The sequence below is a fragment of the Jaculus jaculus genome, chromosome 1, assembly GCF_020740685.1.
Source record: "Jaculus jaculus isolate mJacJac1 chromosome 1, mJacJac1.mat.Y.cur, whole genome shotgun sequence".
Lineage (NCBI taxonomy): Eukaryota > Metazoa > Chordata > Mammalia > Rodentia > Dipodidae > Jaculus > Jaculus jaculus.
Window position 1 is genome coordinate 63,865,621 of NC_059102.1, and position 19,726 is coordinate 63,885,346.

Genomic DNA, 19,726 nt, shown 5'->3' on the forward strand with positions numbered 1-19,726 from the left:
TGAAGAAATACCTGAAAGATGTCTTTAAAATGTTTGCTGAATATTCATCTGACAGAGGCCTAATCTCTAGAATTTACAAAGAACTCAAAAACATAAGCAATACAAAGTCAAACAACCCATTCACAAAATGGGGCAAAGAGCTGGACAGGCAGTTCACAGAGAAAGAAATAAAAATGGCAAACACACACTTAAGAAAATGTTCATCACTCCTAATCATCAGGGAAATGCAAATTCAAACAACTATGAAATTCCACCTTACCCCAGTAAGGATAGCAAAAAACAAAAAATCAAAAGCAAATAAATGCTGTCAAGCATGTGGAGAAATAGAAACACTCATCTTCTGTTGGTGGGTATGTAAAATGGTACAACCACTTTGGAAAGCAATATGGAGACTCCTAAGAAAGCTTACTATACAGTTACCAACAGATCCAGTTATTCCCTTACTGGGCATGTACCCTAAAACCATCAAGCCTCAGTCCCGAGAGATTTGCTCAACCATGTTTATAGTGGCTCAATTCGTAAGAGCTAGAATCAACTCAGCTGTCCATTACTAGAAGAATGGATAACTAAGATGTGGCATTTCTACACAATGGAATTCTACACAGCAGTAAGAAAAAAAATGACAAAATGAAATTTGAAGAAAAATGGTTGAACCTGGAACAGATGATTCTCAGTGAACTTACCCAAACACAGAAAGATAATTGCCGCATAATCTCACTCATCTACAGCATCTAACCTGAGTCTACCCAAGATGCCAATATACCCAGCAAGCATCGCAAGGACTAGATAATAGGGTGGGTGAGGTGGGAGAGGAGAGCAAAGGAGGGGGTGGAGGACACAAATCTAGACCCAAATGGCAATGGTACCATAAAATCCTACATCCTAAAAGGCAGACCAAATGGATGAACATTCACCAGGCCCTTAGAGAGAATACCTAAGTCACAAGGCACTGGAGAGGGCACGGTGAAGACTTACCTTAATCTTCTACTCTCTCTCTCTCTGTCTCTCTCTCTCTCTTTTCACTCTAACTCTCTTATATTGTTATCTTTCTCTTCCTTCTCTTCGTGGCCACTGACCTGTAACTACAAGTACTAGCAGGTGGCTATCACCCACAATGAGCTTTAGATCAGAGTGACCTACAAGGTTTCCTAAAAGAAAGACAGATTTTTATAAAAGTACTTGATGACCCACCAAAGGTTAGTGGTAAGACCCTACTGCTGAAGACAACATATGTGGTTGACAAGTAAAGTGGAATGACATGGCTAGAAGCTGGAAGAGAGTCAGTCCCCAGCCAGTCAGCGTGTCTAGTGCCAGCAGGTGCTAAATGGGAGACTGGGGGAAAATGACCCAATATCTGTCCAAGCAACTCATGGTCTAACCAATTAGCAGCAAATAACTTGTTGTGATGCTCACACAAGTGCAATAGTGGTGCACAGCCATGGTGGGAAACCAACTATTCTTGATTTGGCTAGCTGATCTGCTCAGTGGAATGGGACCCATAGCTGGAGCTGGGAAAAAAGTCAGAACCATATGCAAACATGAGCCTGCTCTCCATTATCAAGATACCACCAATCATGGGCTACAAGAAGGCCTACACATATCAAATTATCTATAAAAAATAAATAAGTGTTATCCCATTTGTCTGGTGCTAACTTTACTCTCCGTTGGAGAATCTGCTTCACTTTTTCAGATAGATGCAGATCCTAAGGAGAGAACCACCCAATCATACCTCAAAAGGGCCCCAGCTGAAACTAAGAATAATTGGCAAAGGAAGCCAGGGTGCTGTTTTCTTGGTGAGCCTGGTACCAACACAAGAGTGAAGGAGATTGACACAGAGAACAATCAACTCCTAGATATCCAGAGACACAGAAGCTCCCAACACCTCATCACTGAAGCAGATCGAAAATGAACCCAACATGGCTCAGGGAAATTTTATGGAAGAGGGGGTGGAATGGAAGGAATGTCAGAGACACATGTTGGGTCATGATACACAGAGACATTTTCTCCTACCCATAACTGTGGGCTAACTCAACAATGCATGACCCATATACCTCAACAAGGAGGTTCCAGGGGGAGGGTTAGGACATGGATGAGGCTAAAAATGGTACCAACTTGACTGTATTCACTGAATAAAAACTAATTAATAAAAATAATTAAATGAGACAAAGCTGTCTTGTCGCTGCACTCCTAGTCAATATAGTACTTGAAGTCATAACCAAAAAATTGGCAAGGTGATTAAATTAACAATATAGAAAAAGAAAGGACAAAGTTACACCATCCTTATTTAGAGAGGTTATGTTTATATAATTAAAACATCTTAAAGATTTTTGGAAAAATCTCTTAGTTATGATAAACACTCAGAATAGTAGGGTACAAAATCAACATACAAAAATGTTAGTGAGTTTTTATATGTCAATAATAAGCATACAGAAAGATATTCAGGAAAACTATCATGTGCACATTAGCCTTAAAAATCAAGTATTTTTACATATTAATCCTCAAAACTCTGGAGATACTAGAAGATGGATAAACCTATGCTTATGGTTGACTAAATTAATATTTCAAAGGTGGGTCTGGAGAGATTGCTCAGTGGTTAAAGACACTTGCTTGCAAAGACTTCTGGACTGGGTTCAATTTCGCAGTGCCCATATAAAACTAAACACAAAAAGTAGCACATGTCTGTAGTTCATTTGCAGTTGCAGAAAGGCCTTGTGCACCCATACTCTGTCTGCCTCTTTCTTTCTCTCTCTGTCTCACACTGACACATAAAAATATTTCTTAACAATATTTCAAAAGCATTACAGAGGTGTCATAGCCACTAAGGTGCTTGCCTAAAAGGCCTAAGGACCCAGAATTGATTCTCTAGTACTGAGAATGTAATAAATACATAAGATAGATACACAAGGTTGTACATGCATCTGGAGTTTGTTCACAGAGGCTAGAGGCCCTCACACACACATCCTCCCTCTCTTTCTCTCTCTCTCTCCCCCTCCCTCCCTCTTCTCAAATCAATACATAAATAAAAATATTTTAAAATATATTAAAAAGTATTGCAAAAGTGGCTATTCTATGCCAAACAATCTAAATCTCCATTGAATTCTAATAAGATTGTTTATGGAAATTGAAAATGTAATCCTAAAATTAAAATGAAAGCACCAAAGACCCTGACTAGCCAAAGCAACACTGAGCAAAGTGAACAATGGTGAGGGAACTGCAATATGAAATTTAAAATCAATCTAAAGAGCCATTGTATGAAAAATAGCATGGTATTGGCATAAGAACAGACACATAAGCCAATGAAAAAAAATATAGGTTGCAGAAATAAATTTGCATAGCTACATTGACCTAATTTTTAATAAAGATGTCCAAAACACACACGTGGGAAAAGATAGTGTGTTGAACAAATGGTGTTTGGAAGCTGGTTATCTACACATAGAGGAATAAAGCTAGATCCATATCTCTCACCCAATATAGAAATTGTTTTTTTTTTTTCATATATGAAACCTGATGTGTGTGTATGTGTGTGTGTGTGCACGCGCACGTGCATGCATGAATACATGTGTGTGTGCATGTAAAAATTAAAAAGCATGGCTGTTTGGGAAAAATGAAGGTGTATGTAGATAGGAGATTGAGACAGGAGAGGGTAATGGGGAATAGTCAAGATTCATCAAAGCACATAATATACTTTAACAAAATGTCATTATGAAACCCATTGCTTTGTAGAACAGTCACACATATGCACAGATACAGACAGACACAGAGAGAGATTGAGAAAGAACTAGTCATGGAGTAATGTGTATGCCAAACATTATTTTATTTTCCATATGGAATTAATGATGAAGAGATAATATAAGGGAAACATGATAATGAAGGAGACAATGGAAAAAGCAATGCATTTCAAATAGGTGAAGATAGATAGAGTCAAACAGATGAGTAGAAGGACCAGCCTGAGAGAGTGGGAGGAAGTCTATTCCTATGTTAACAGATACAGAGGGCAATAGCTGACCAAGTGAAGGATTCTGCCCTGTCCCAGGTTAGTGAATCAATAAGTTTATTCACTTTACTGACAGAATCATGGGTATGGGATTACTCACAGGAGCATGGGTGACTCAGGGATCAGTGAAGGGCTTCACCCTAGAATAAGTAATGACTCACAAAAGCTGTATAAGTGGAGTTCCCTGTATGTGTTGCATGTACTTACACTACCAATATCTCCTCTCCTCAGGAATTGTTTTCTTTTTATATAAACTTGGAGCAGAACCTTATTAATATTGTGAAGTGTTTTAGTTTCAAGAGCCTTATAAACCTCCCCTCTTCTCCACTAAGTAAGAATTATTTCAGGTCACAGTAAGTAGCTGCAAAATTCAGAGCAATATGGTACATGAAAATATTCTCAGGAAGGAATGTGCAGAACATGGTCTAAGTACATGGTGTTAGGTAAGGACAAAATGGAGCCACTGAGGGCAGCAAGAGGGTGACAGAGACATAAGGAAGTAGGTGATCCACATTCCTCAAGAAACAACCCAGCCATTACCACTTCCTTGCCTAACAATGCCCCAAGTCTAGGTTTCCTGCTCAGTTATCTCCCTGGTCACCTGGTCACTTTTGGTTTCACACCCTAGCTATTTGAAATGGCTAATTTAAAGCAAAGATGAGTTCTTTTTCCTTCCTCACCTTTCTCCAGTTGGAGAGCCCTATAAAGGGCATGATCTGGAATTTCAAGTTGGCTGTGTTCGGCTTTTGAGAGTCAGTCCAGGCAGCTTGTGCTTTTTCCAAATGAAAGCTTCCATCTTTGCCTCAGAGTGGTTTCTGTGGTCTTGTTCACTCCCAAACCTTACATCTGGTTCTCATGGCTCAGATAGGAGGCTTCCAGTTGCCCTCTTGAGTGGCTAGACCTCCTTTCCCCTGACCAGACCACCAAACTGCTATTTGACCCTCTGACCTGGTACTGGCTTTCACGTCCACCACAATTCAGTCTCACCCTTCTTCCCTTCTCTGTCTCCTCCCTCCTTCTCAGTAAGTGTCCCTCTCAGGTTGGCCTGTTTTGGGGTTTAATCTTTCCTCATGCAAGTTGTGCCTACAAGCCAGGCTACACCCCTTGGCCACTTTTGGGGCCCAGCCCCAGGTCTCAAGAAAGATGCACTCTCAACACATCGGGTCTCTCACTCCTTGGTCTACTGTACCCTAAGGGGAACCTTTTGGTTCAGTTGCACCACCTCAGGACACTCTCTTCCTCACTCTTCCTCCTGAGCTTTCATCTTTCACTACCAGATGCTTATGCCATCAGGAGCACAGTCACCTACCTTGCCCACAGACAGGCTAAAAAGTCAACAGTTGTGATTTTTTGGCCTCTGCCCATGTGGGAAGTGCAGGCCCATTCACCCTAATGGGCCAGGGGTTTAAGTTGGTGTTCTGTGTGAACCCAGCTTAAGACCGGGTTCCTTTTCTCTTATCCTTATTTTGCTCTTTCCCTGTCTCCTTAAGAACTTAAAGCCTTTATGACTCTTGAATCTTATCTTTCTCTGCAACTCCACCTGGCAATACAAACTAGAAAATGGGTCCAAATGGCCTGAGAATGGTACTTCTGATTTCCAAGTTCTCACTGATTTAAAAAAAAATTCTGGCAATATACAGGCAAATGGTCAAAGTACCCTATTTTTCCCTCTGTGTGCATGGCCTTCTCTGTGTTCCACCTGCTCTTCTCACCTGATCCTTCTAGCCACCTCTCCCCAACAGCTCCTCCAGGTCCTCCAGCTCCCTCAGTATCTCCTGACCCCCTGTCTGGTAACAAGTTTTGATTTTAGTCTCTGCAGTTGTAAATAGAATAAAATTTAAAATGGGAATACATAACTTCTGAATAAATGAATGAATAAATGTGTGAAGGAAAATGATTGTCTAAAGTCTATATGAAAAGGACACTTAAAATGAATGTGTTTGTATGAGTATATATGTGGCTCACAGCCCTGCAGAATGATTTCTGTTCTGAGCAGTGCCATTTCATTGTGGAGGCTGTTCTGCACTAAACTCACTGTACTATATGGCATAGACAATTTTTACTGTTGACTGCCCCTAGAAGGAACACTAAAAATAATTAAGATCATAGGCAAAAAAAAAAAAAAAAAAAAAAAAAAGCAGGATTCTCCTACTCTCAAGAAGTTATAAAATGTCAGGATCAGAAAGCTGCCTTGTAGCCCAGAGGGAAGTCCAAAACTCTCCCTGGAATTTAGGGGGGAAAAAAGAAGGCTCTTTCTTAGCTTCCCTGCTTTGCAGGCAGAGCCAGGGGGCTGAAAGAACAGGGAATCTCAGGATTCTGGCCTCAGCATGATGATGGGTGAATGCCAAAAGCTGGGAACAGATGGGGACTTCTTATAAGAAATTTGTAACTGTTTTGCGTTTACTTTATCTCTCTATGCTTCTATGAAACTACTAACAAACAAAAGCCCTGAAATTTGGGCTTAAATTTAGAAGTACTTGATACTGAGTTTGTAAAACAAAAATCTAAAATTTCTAATAATGTTTGAATCTGCTTTCATATTTAAAAAAATGTGTTTCAGGAAAGTTATAAGAAACAAAGTTCCAAAATCAATAAATGATAAAATTGATATGTTTATTCTGGATGAGTAGTATAAGTCAAACCTTATCTACTCTTTCATAAAAAAGTTATTTCCAAAGGTACTTTGAGGAACAAAAAAAAAAAAAAAAAAAAAAACTTAAGTGGTTTTATTGAATGTCTTATAGTAAGGACAATAAAAGTTTTTGTTGGTAGTTATGAAATGAACTAACTAAAGAAAATAAACTGGAGAGAAAACTTTAAATGTTGGATGTTAAATGTTTGATGAAAAACATTATTACAAAGTGGTTACATAGATTGTAAAGTAAAAGTATGTAGATGAAGGTATAAGGAAAGTATGTAGATGAAGATATGAGTAAGCTTAAACAGAAGGTTAAAGACAAAGCACTTAATCAGATTACAGACTTCTTGAGATATAACATAACTATTAGCCTAGGGCTTACATCAGACTAACAAAGTCTGGCCCTGGCTGGTAGCAGGTTGCTATGGTATTCAGGTTGTAAACTAATTTTAATGGATTGATGTTAATCTGGTCATAATAATAGTCAGGAAAGACTGAATTTAGAGTACTCAACCAAGTTAGCTAGGTTCCTCCATTTGTCAACTTTTTAACTAAATTGTGATGTTAAAATTGACAAATTAATATTTAATTGTCTCCTAAGGTTATTATACCTATAACCATGCCACAGAAAATAAAAAAATAGACCTCATGCCTCAAAATAAAATACTCACAAAGGAATTATTTATCCCCCCCATGACTTTATAAGGTAAATAAACCACATTTGAAACATTAAATAGCATTTTATTTGTCACACATGTGAAAATTATTTACTTCATGGCGAACAGTGAAAGAAAATTCTAAACAAAGTTAGGTTGTGACTTAAGATGTAATTCCTCAATTGCTCCAATAATCAGTCTTAACATTTTAGTTTTAACTTATGTCATTACTAAATAAGTTTACCAAGGTACTGCAGACAAAATTACAGTGTTGGTTAGGGTTTGAATAGTTATAGATTGTGTCATAAAATTTTGTGTATATTTGAAATTAAATATAGTTCTATAAAATTGATTTGCAAGAGGTTAAAAATATTTCTTTTTGGCTCAGCAGTTAAAAATACTTACTTGCAAAGCCAGATACACATAGTGCAGCATACATTTAGAAATAGGTTGCAATGGCAAGTGGTCCTAACATGCTCATTCCCCCTCTTTTCCATGAGACTTGTCTCCTTTTTTCATTAGATCATAGCAATTTAATTTAGTTCCTATATTCTTTGGATATATTAAATATAACAAATTTAATTTCAAAAACTGACTTATAGATCAGATGGACATCTTATTTAGGAGTGGATCTGTTAGTCAATCCAAGAGTGGTTGGTTACCCATCATGGCTGTACGCCATTATTGCACTTGTGTGAACAGAGAATCAGGTTGTTTGCTTCTGACTCGCTTAGCCTGTGAGTTGATTGCACAGATGTTTTGCACTTTCCCCTGTTAGCTCATGGAGTGCCTTCCATCATTAGATGGGCTAATTATCTGAGGACTGAATTCCAACCAGGTCTCTCCATGGTCCATGCCAATGTGTCTGGTGTCTTCATTAGTAGGGTCTTGCCATTAACTTCTGGTGGGTAATAAAGTGTTCTGAAAGAAGTCTATCTTGCTTTTTTTGGGAGATCTTATAGGTCCTTCTGATCAACAGCTCACTGTCAATGTATACCACTTCCTGGTACAGGGAATTACAAGGAAAAGAAAAAAGAAAAAGTTAGAGAAGAAAGAGAAGCAGTAGAAAATTGAGGTTAGGTTTCATCTCATTTTCTCCAGGGCCTTTTGATTCAGGTGCTCCCTCTAAGGCCTGCTTGAGGGTTCCAAATTTTAGTCTGATTTCCAGGATATAGGATTTTATGGTACCAGTTCAATTTGCATTCAGATTTTTTGCCCCTCCCCCCCGCCTTCTCTTAAGGGAAGGGAGGAGGTATCCCAATTCTGATGAACTTTAAAAATTAAAAAAAAAATCATGTCTTCATATTTAAGCCCAAAATGTTACTTCATAATATAGATATCTTATTTATTTTAAATTCAGTCAGCAGAACTTTTCATAGTTCATTGTTTATATTATGTAGCCTCATGTGCCTTACATATATAAACTCTACTTTTTTTTAATCTCAGACTTTTCCAGATATCAGAATATTGTAATTTTGTTTATACAAAGTCCATGATGTTTGGCTATCAATAACCATATGTCACCATGCCTGGCTGAAACTCTGTAATTTTTAAATGGTTCTTATCTTGCTGGTTTTGCAGATGATTATCACTGAGTTTGTAATCTAAGTCTTACAAAAAGTGACATTGTGATTTTGTTCTTAGGAAAGCTAAAAAAGTTCCCCATGTTTTAGGAAAATCCACTCTATAGAATGTTAACATAATTTGTCTAAACTTCATGTAACAGTCATAAATATTTCTTTAGTTAAACCTTAAAAGTGTTCAATGGTAAGAGATACTTACTTAAGCAATTATTTTGTGTGTATCATATTATCTCTAATGTAACTCAACAATGACCAAGTTTTATTTTATACTTGAGCTATGTATAATCAGTCTCAAGCAATGCTGAACTTAATTATTGGTCTCATTTCTGATATCTTAAGTTCATTGCTTATATAGATATTGATACTTAAAATATGTTTCCTGCCCTGGGAAAATAATCTTAAATTGCTATTCTACTTCCAGTTTGGGGGGTAATTGGTACTTACATCAGTATACGGACTAGCCAAAGTTGATTTCAAACACAGATGCTAAGTTTTTATACTGTCTTGTCTTTCCTGGAATACAATTACTAGATTAAAATCAATTGCCTTAAAGTAATTGATAAAATATGGTTTTCAGGGCTACTAAAATACTTTGCCTATACTTATAACAGCCAGACACTTAAAAAATAGAATGTGTAAGCTTTATATGTTCCAAATATAACTTACACTTCACCTAACATGTAAACTTAAATATTATTCAAAATGATTTTAAAATATTATGTCATTCTCTAACCAGAGAATGTTTTTCTGTTTTGCGAATCAGATATATACAGTCTCTCTGGGAGATTAATAACCATATGTAGAAGCCAAAATCAATTGCAAACATTGGAGTTAAAAGGATAACCAATATTCTGGTTCCTGCTCCCAGCTCAAAAGCCCACAGGAGATGATGAGACACTTGAACTTCTATCCTCTGGTAAATTACCTGTATTCTTATAAGAGAGGATGGGAAGACACAGAAATAAATTCCAAATCAGTGTATATGCAATGGTAGAGTCACATCAGAGGAAAATCAGTCTTCCGGGCTTCACAAAAGAGGGAGGGTCACTTGGTCAGCACAGTCTTGACTTATCCTGACAGCTGACAATGCTGACAGTCATAGAATCCTTACAGGTCCCTAAAAGTCTCTTCTACAGTGTCCTTATTGACCTCCAAAATATACAGGTAATTCTGGCCACCTACATGGTCTTAATCACCCAGTGAGAAAAATATAACTACAATATAAACGATGAGTGAGACTAATAAGCAACCCTGTCTAATGCTGACTTACGATACTAAACTCTAATATTAACTCATGCCTTCTGCTTTTGCCTGATTAACTTCACCTACCCTGACCTAAGGTCCTTCCACTTGCCTTAGCCAGAATCAGTGCTATTCCTCAGGCCTCCTCCTTCCTTAACCCTTACCCATCTCATCAAGGGATAAGTACACTGCCACCCCAATGGGCACTCTCAAACTCTTTTGTGTTCTTACTCTTCCCCTGTCCAAAACTTCCCCTCTGCCTCCTCTCTTGACCCAAGCCCTTTCTCTGTAGCCTCTGAATCCTCATCCTCCCTTTATGCCTGGCATTTTGATATCATAGCTGTTGACCTGATTAATAAGCTCCTTTATTTATCATTCTGTCTTCCTATGGGGTACACAGAGCCCGTCTCCCTCAACTTCTCTATAACAGGTGTCTTCGAGTGACTGTCCTAAAGCCAGTTCAATACAGGAATGGTATGAGAGAAGTCTCTGCTTCACTCAGGACCAAGATGTAACAACATGCTACACTGTTGCTATCAATGTCACCACTATGCAACCTCGAGCCACCATGAAACTGCCTCCTCCTCACCTGCCCTGAAGGGAGACCCATTGACTGCATTATCCAGCCTCTCCCATAAGAACTCATTGCCCTTATAGTCATCATGAAAAAATTAACCTTCATGTCTTATAATTAACAAAAGGCTGAAACATTAGGTCAGGAAAAAATGGAGCCACCAAGGACAGCAGGAGGTTGACAGAGACATAAGAAAGTAGGTTGTCTACATTCCTCAAGAAACCACCCAACCATTGTTCCTTCCTTGCCTAACAATTCCCCAGGTCTAGCTTTCCTGCTAGGCACTTTCACCTGGTCACTTTTGGTCTCACACCCTAGCTATTTGAAATATCTAATGTAAAGAACAAAAGAATTAAAGTTGACTGAAAAATAACTAAATTTGGTAAAGTGAAGGGTGCAAATATTCATGAAAATAAAAATTAAATAGAAAAACAAATTTTATAAATTGTATATACAGATATTTATATAAATAAGCAGTGCACAAAGTCTATGGACAAAGTGAGCTGAAGAGAGTGTGGGAATGAGACAAAGACCTGACTGAAATTGACATTGTGGAGATGTTTGAGTTGCTGCTAATGACAAAATCTAGATAGAATTTAAACTGGGGAGATATCTCAGCAGTTAAGACACTTACCTGCAAAGCTTGAGTACCTGTGTTCAATTCTACAGTACTCACATAAAGCCAGATGCACAGTGGCTCATGCATTTGGGAGTTAATTTGCAGCTCCTAGAGGCCCTGGTTTGCCTCAGTTCTCTCTCTTGTCTATACCTCTGTGCTTGAAAATAAATAAACACTAAAATTGTTAAAAATATAGATCCAGGGCCAGAGAAAATGGCTTAGTTGTTAAGGTGTTAGCCTGTGAAGCCTGAAGACCCTGGTTCAATTCCCCAGGACCTACTCAAGCCAGATGCAGATGGAATTCATTTGCAGTGGCTGGAGGCCCTGGCTAGCCCATTCTCTCTTTATCTCTTCTACTACCTCCTCTTCTTCTTCTCTCTCAAATGAATAAATAAATAAAATATTTAAAACAAAATCTAGAGTGGACAATGGAAGTGGTTAGCAAAAGACATGGTGAAGAGCCCAAGACCTTTATGAGGGAACAATTAACAGAAAGAGCAGCTTGTGAATAGGTACAGAAATGAGAAGGGAAAAAAATCAAAACAATGATAGTTTTGGAGATAGACACCATGAATAAAACAAAAGCCTTTAAGAGGAAATGAGTGATGAAAGCCAACAGACAATGGCAGGTAAATAAGACCAACAGCTGTCTAGCCTAATGTGAAATTTAAAACTGTGGATTTTTGGAGAGAACACACAGGGATTGGATGGGCTAGATGTAAGAATTAGAATATAGGCTCTTTTGTGGTATCGTCTGAGCAAATAAAAGTTGAAAAATAGAAAACTCCTCCCAGTGGAGGTCATCAGAGAAGAGAAATGTCCTCCAGGAATACTAGAGTTTCACCTTGAAGAGGAGACAAACAAACAAACAAACAAAACACCACAATATTAACTAAGAGTTTAAGTGTATGAAAGAATGTGATGGCATGAGTATCAGTTCCAGAGGACACAGCAAAGTGCTAAAGCACTTTGTGTGAGGGCAGAGATACTACCAGAAAATGGAGTGTATTGAAGCATCTCAGTTGTAAGAACTGCCTTCTTCAGACATGGCTTGTGATGATTGGTGTAAACAAAGATATTAATCTTCATTTCAGTCAGTAAAAGCAGCCAGGAAATATTGGTTGAAAGGGAAAGCTACAGGAACTCACCAGGAGCAAATAGAATTCTGGAGCTGATTTTGTAATTCTGCATATAAAGGGTGTCTTTGCAAGAAGGAAAGCTTTATAGATTTTTCTAGGAGAGTATGTTTAAAACACTACTTATAGGGCTCTGGAATGCTAAATTTACAACATTTATATAATAGGAACTAATAAAAGCAGAAGAAACATTATTGCCTTCATAATTTTTAAATTTATGCTCTGTTTAGCTAAGGATAAGGATGGGAACACATGAAGTTTATTTCAATTATAATATAATATGAAGTGTGTCTTCTGAGCACATGAACAGGACTAGGTACTTTTGATTACTTACATGTGAAACCACTTCAAAGAGTCCTAAAATTGTCTTTGCTCTAAGGATGTGCATAGAAGACAGCAGTAGAAACATATGAGATATTAGCAGACTTTTCATTAACTTAGGGAAGAAATTGTGGTGGTCTGATTAAGAGTTTTTCATCAGAAGTTGGATCAGAGTTTAAACATGTTTTAAACATAAAAAGAGAACTTGCTGAGAGATTATATGAAAGTGTAAAGGACTATGAAAGTTAAGTCTAGATATTCCAGGGAGTGACCTGATTAATAGGGTGAGTAGATTTTTCCATATATTAAGATAGAAAAGATTCCTAGAAGAGCATGTACATATATTTTTTGAGCTAAATTATGAAATTATTGCTTGAAATCCTAATAATTAAATATATAAGTGGAGATATTAAATTGAGAGTTGAGAATATAAATTTTAAGAAATAGTATGAGCTGAAAGAATAATTTGTAATTTATATTAAAATGCATTCATTTACACACACAAGCACACATGTTTATATATATATATGTATTTGTGTATGTGTATATATATGCATATATGTATATATATAGGTGTATATGTACATATACATGTATGTATATGTACATATATGCATATATGTATATACACATACATACATGTGTATATATGTGCATATATATATACACACACACACACACACATAGACAGGAAATCTTAAGGGTATTGACACAAAGTAAAACAATAAAAATACACCAATACTTAGCTCAAGGTGTAACCAGTGATCAGGTAATCTTTAAACTCCAAGTAGAGAAATACCTTTCAGATAATCTTCATATTTTAACATTAAGATATTAAATTAAATTAATAAAAATAAAGAATTACATGTATACTATGATTTCAGCTGTGTGTGTGTGTGTGTGTGTGTGTGTGTGTATATATATATATATATATATATATGTATATATATATATATATATGTATATGTATTTATATAAATACACATATATATGTTGAGCATGAGTTTCATATGTATGTATGCATATGTAAATATTATGATAGCTATATGTATAAATCAAAAACTTTAAAACTGAATATTAATGTTGCCATCAGTAATCAATTTCTTCTTGAAACCTCATTCTTTAAATTGTAACAGAAAACCTAATGTATGTTGCTTCCAAATATTTTAGTCATTTCTAATTAAAAATGCATAGCTTTCAAATAAATCTTTATTTATAACTGCATTATAATTCTTAACTTTTATTTAGTAGTTTTCTCTTTTTTTGCTATTGCCAAAGAAAATTATCTAAATCTTCTCAGTTTGTTTCCTGAAATAATAACATTTTTAACAAGATAAATTTTAAATGGGTCAAAACTCTTGCCCTAACTATCTTACAAACTTATGATGGGGATAAGAAAATGTGCTGAGTGTTAACATTTTGGAAATCTGGAATGTATGCTATAAATATCTTGTATTTTCAGTTCATTGAATGCACTAAACAATTATTTCAATTTCTGGTTACATGTTAAATAGCATGATAATCAATATTGTACTAGTTTGGATATAAGTGTGAAAGTATGCTAATATAAAGAAAAGTACAGGTCTCAATGTATGACCAGCTTGAAAAATATGCAATTTCTATCAGGAAATGTCTATCCCAGGAATTATCTGAAGAAAAAACACCTACAATGTACTTCTATTGAAATGATCATTGGGCTGGAGAGATGGCTTAGCGGTTAAGCACTTGCCTGTGAAGCCTAAGGACCCCGGTTCGAGGCTCGGTTCCCCAGGTCCCACGTTAGCCAGATGCACAAGGGGGCGCACGCGTCTGGAGTTCGTTTGCAGAGGCTGGAAGCCCTGGCGCGCCCATTCTCTCTCTCTCCCTCTATCTGTCTTTCTCTCTGTGTCTGTCGCTCTCAAATAAATAAATTAATTAAAAAAAAAGAAAAGAAATGATCATAAATAACAATAAAGCCTCATCTCCCCTACCTACATAGATTATAGACTATTTTTTACATGCATTATATTATTGTACCAACTGGGTCACTGTGGTAGTTTGAATGGATGGCCCTCAATACACTCAGGATTTTATTAAAGCTTATATTTAGATCTGTAGCCACCTTGCTTGAGGAAGTGTCACTGTAGGGTGGATTTAGCCCTAAGGTGTGGAGGTGGATTTGGAATTCCAGTCTAAAAATATTCAAAGTGCAAGAGCTTAGTCTGGAGTTCCTAAATGTGCTTATTTGTGGTACAGGTAATGGCTTGGGGCTTTTCTGTCTCTGCTTAGACCTGTGAAAGCAGGCCAGCTTCTTCTGGCATTATGGAACTCCCCTGGATCTGTTAGCTTCGAATAAATCCCTTCTTCCATAACTGTGCTTAGGTTGGAGGTATAAAGAGAGCAAAATATTGTATTTCTCTACATTTCTTTATACCTAGCCTAGAGAAATATTGAAGTCACTTCCTTGTAGAAGGCTCTGTTGATGGTAGATAAACAGGAGGCTCTGTTAATGGCAGGTAAGTAAGAGGCTCTGCTGGGATGAGTAAGCGTTTCCTGGGGCCCGCATTGTTGAACAAACTCCTTAAAGTAAGTAGAACTCCTGGTCACAGGCCTACCTGGACCCTCCCCAAACCCCAAGCAAGGTGGCACTTCTTGGAACTGACTAACAGATCTATTTACAAAGTCCCTTTTTTCTTTGCTTTGTACTTTTATGGCTTTTACTGTCAAATGTAAATTGTGATTTAGGATTTAACTCTCATCCTGTTTGGGTTTTTTTTGTTTGTTTGTTTTTTGGGTTTTTTTGTTTTTGTTTTTGTTTTTTTTTTTCCTAACATCGCATGGTTATTTCCAGTGAAAGCTGGGACTCCAAGCAGTTCAGGGCTGCTGTTCCCCTGAGATTCCCTCTGGGGTGCAGACCTGATATACTAGACTATATTTTTTTCTTTCTTTTTTTACCCAGTAAAACTTTGCTTCACATTCTGTGAATTGCTGGTCTTACTTGTGTGACACGGGACCCCATAACAGAGGTTCATCCCAGAGATGTGTGGCTATCCACTACAGTCACCAAAAAGAAACATGGTCGATTTATATCTCAGTCCCTATATGCAATTTCATTTTATAGCAGTGTTTGTCTTAGAAAGAGCTCTGTATACATATTCCTGAAGCTACTATGAAATGTCAAATACAAGTTATTGTCCATAATTTCATTCAAAAACTTTAACATAAAAGCAAATATGCAGACTCCCACATACAGTGTCAGACTAGAATCTCTACTGAAGTGTCAATCTTTTTCAAATTATTAGACATTTATAGCTAGGTATTCTAGCATACTTCAGTTTACTTAGTAGATTTACAGAGGGTCAGATTAAAATTCAGGTTCAACACTAAATATGTCTTATTTTTCCTTAATAGATAAATAAGAAGAAAGAAAGAGAAAGAGAAAGGCAGGCAGAAATATATGTTCTCTCCATAAAATATTTTTCTCTGACAGCTCATATCATTTTTAATTTTATTTATCTAAAATTTAAAAATAAGTCTTCCTATGTCACCAGGTTCATTTTGTATAGTGATTTTAGTTACTTAAGACCAAGAAATACAACTTCTGAATATTAACACACATATTACAGTGATTTTACACTAAATAAAATGTTTTCCCTTAATAGAGTACTAAAATTAATTCTATGGCATGCATTATCCTAATGATAATGAGGATAATGATGAAGAGGGGTGAGAATTTTCCTCTATATGCTACTAGCAAAGAGGAATGCAAAGTACTTATATTCAACATATCCATAGATATCAAATCATTTCTCTCTCATTTCAACAAAACAGGACAAGTTTAAGCGGTGGCAGCAATATAATTTTTATTTTTTTTTTGTTATATCCCATTCTTAGCAAACAAACGAGCCTCTCCAAAAGAGAAGTCCCTTTTCAAAAACTAAAAATCCTCCCTAAAAAAGTAGCAATGTAGAGAACAATATTAATTTTAAAAACATGAAACTAACTCCCTCAAAGTAGATTCCATAACTTTATATAGAGAGATATCTTGAATAGGATGTTTTATTTTTGGATAAGTCTTAGATAACAAAAGCTGAAAGAGAAGTAGCACTATAAAGAACAAGCAAATATTTGTTTGAAAAACCACAAAACTAATAAACAAAATAGCTCTCATGACTTTATGTACAGGCACCTCCAGTTTTGTTTGAAAGTTTGGTAGGACCATTGTTCCAATTACACAATGCAGAAATAACTCAATGAAACTGCATAGGAAACCCTTATTCAACACTTTGCATTGCTCTCCTCTTTCTTTGAGTAAATCTGACGTTATAAGCATAACTGGTCCTCTGTGGACCTCTTAAATAATTTAAAGATGCTGAGCTTCCTATTCTATAGCCCAAAGATGCTGACATTATTTTAAATTAGGTTTTTACACTTAAAACGTATTGAAGTGCATTTGGGGGAAATGAAGTTTTGCTACCTGTGCTTTTTTTTTTTTTTCTGTGAGAGCAGTATTTAGCAGAGAGAGTTGAAATAAAATAATAACTGTATGGTTTTTTGTAATTTCATACCTCCAGCCAAAGGACATGGTCTAGCATAACACATATATAGCCACATGGTAATTTTAGAATAGTATAAATGCATATTTAGTGAAAACAGAAATTGTTAAACATTTTCAAATAATAGCAACTGGGTGTTCTTGTGATACATGTCACTGCTAGATGACTTCTGATTTTGTTGTAACTCAAAGCATGTTTATGATACACAAGTGGCTAGCTTTTTTTTTTTCTTTTTTAAACAGTGAGATAAATTTGACTGGAGTCCAGCTGTATCTGAAGAATCCAATCATACATAAGCAGTGTCCTGCCTGTCATGGGGCCTTCCCCTCTTCTACATCAAGGGAAAGAGTCAGCCTCACCCCATTCCTACACACAACCGCCACACGTGGATTTAACAGCCTCTGGGCTAAATATATCTAGATCAGAGGCAAAGCTCTGAGCTGAACTAGAGTTTCAAGTAGTGAATGATGTCAATTATATACCAGACATGTTCTTAGTTGCCATGCAATACATATTGGCAAGGGAAAAGAGGAGCATTTTTTTCAATAAATAGGCACCTTGCCAAATTTTTATAGAGTGAAAAATTGGAGCCCCCACGAGAAGCAAATGTTTGGAACTGCTAACCCTCCTGCCCTATCACATTCCAAGTCAGTCAGATGGTCACAGCAATCTTTGCCAGACTGTGCCATGCTACTAGGCACAGAGACAGGTTTCATGTGATGGGCATTCATGAGTTAACATAGATGATTGCTTTTGTCTTGTCCAAGAGCCTAGTTTCAAAAGTCTCTATTTCTCTTTCCTTTTCCTGAACATTTTTTTTATGTTCTGCAGAGATTTCATTTCCCACTGGAATTCTAGATTCTCTACTCCCCCATGTACAGTAACTTTATTTTATTTGCATGAGTCAAAGTCATGTTTATCAATCACAGGTTGAGTATGAAAAGAGGAAAATTGACTATTATAACTAAAAGAGACATTCTTCTAAACAGGAGAAAAAATGCCATAAAAATATCATGAGCTCCCTAATATTGAGAGTTGTGGATCTATTGGATAATCATCTTGACAAAGTCTAAGTTTGCCAGAAATAGTAGAAGACAGACTAGGATACTACCAAGTAAATGGAACCACAACACAATTTTCCCATATTCACTGCAGCAGGATTCAGGGTGGAAGGATGTGCAATCTGCCTGTGTCAATCAATGAATGAAAATAAATGAAACTTTCCTATTAATACATAATTAACTATTACTGGGCTTTTAAAAATATAGAAATCCTGTCAATTGTGATGACATTGATTGACCTGGAGGACACTGCTAACTGAAATAAACTAAGCTCACAATGACAGATGCTATATGATCTTATACATAAAGTCCAACAAGTCTGAAATCATAAAAAAAAGAAAGCAGAGTAGGAGTATCCAGGGTCCAGAATGTAGCCATCACAGGCGTGTTGGTCAAAAGATACAAAACTTCAGTCAGATATGGGAAATAAGTTTGAGAAACCTATTATAAACATAGTAACTAGAGCTAATAACAATATAATATATTGCTGAAAACTATTGACATGGTTTAAATATTCACATTGCTACAATGAAATATTTGAAATGACATATATGTGAATTACCTAAATTTAATCATTCCACATTGTAAGTATATTTTAAAATATATTGTGAATCAGGCAGAGTGCCTCACACCTATAATTCCAGAAGGGAAAGAGCACTGCCATGTGTTCAAGACCAGTCTGGGCTACAATGTGAGTTCCAGGTTAGCCTTGACTAGAGAAAGACCCTGCCTCAAATATATATACATAATTTTGGCCACTTTAAAATTAAATAATATCTTATGTTCAGCAAAAAGAAAGATCTACATACTCAGTGAATTCACCCAATTACAAACAGACAAATGTTGCATGGTGTCACTTATCTAAGATTCCTAAGCTTGACCTGTTTGCTGCTTGTGTTGAGGACATACCTTATTTGCACTTCAAGGTGCAGACAATTGGGATCGAAGGGCTTAGGAGCCAGAGAAAGGGAGGGAGGAAAACAAACACAAAAATAAATCCAAAATGAGCTGATACCATTGAAACCTTTATGCTTGGAGATAGCCAGAAGAAATAACCCTCCAAAGGAGTAAGTGGGGAGAATCGGAAAAGAGGTGCCCTGGACATGGTGGCATGAAACCTAAGCTTAAAAGACAATTTTTTTTTTTTTTTCTGTATCTGACCTATAACTCCCAGTACCAGAGACTTGTTTCTACCCATGCTGAGCTGTTGATCAGAGATACCAATGAGGGCCCCAAATCAAGAGAGTTATCTGTCAAAGCACTTGATTATCCTCCTGAAGCAAAATGCAAGACCCTATGCTGAAGACACCATATGCTGCTGAGACAGAGTTTGTAGAGACCTGGCAGGAATTCAGAATAAAATCAGT